Genomic DNA, 656 nt, shown 5'->3' with positions numbered 1-656 from the left:
TTTGAGTAGTCGTTAAGACTGGAAAAGCGCTATATAAATACAGCACATTTACATTTAAAGAGACACTACATGTGAATAGGGAAAATATTTTTAATAGATATCACCATTACACTTCCCAAGTTGGGGGTGGCCTCTAGCTCGCCCAGTAAGAGTGTGCATCCCATGTAGGCTGAGGCCGTTGCAGTGGCTGGGGTTCGAATCCGACCTGTGGCCCTCTGCTGTGTGTCATCCCCCATCTCTCCCACCTTTCCTGCCTATCCACTGTCAGAATTAAATAAAGGGAAAAAGAACTTCCCCAGTGATCATTTACATTCAGACATCAATCTCTTGTATTACAAGTTTTCAAAATGTGCATGTTTAATTATGTAATTAGATGTTTATAGAGGAGACCTTTGTGATTAATAAACATTTATCAAAAAAGGAATTCAGAGGTATAATCTTCATTAAATGGACATTTTTGACCTGTCAAACATACAGTCTCCCCCTCCCTCCTCCACTCCTTCTGTGTGCAAATCACTATAACAACACATACTGTCACAGGAGGAGGAAAAGAAAAGCGAAGAACAAGAAGAGAAAAAAAGGAGGAGGAGAGGAGATGAATAAAGGAGAAGAGGTGTTATTTGTCAGCTAACATGATGTCATGATGGACTAACTGA

This window comes from Etheostoma spectabile, unplaced genomic scaffold (genome assembly GCF_008692095.1).
Source record: "Etheostoma spectabile isolate EspeVRDwgs_2016 unplaced genomic scaffold, UIUC_Espe_1.0 scaffold123, whole genome shotgun sequence".
NCBI classification, from domain to species: Eukaryota; Metazoa; Chordata; class Actinopteri; order Perciformes; family Percidae; genus Etheostoma; species Etheostoma spectabile.
Note: the sequence above shows the minus strand (reverse complement) of the source record.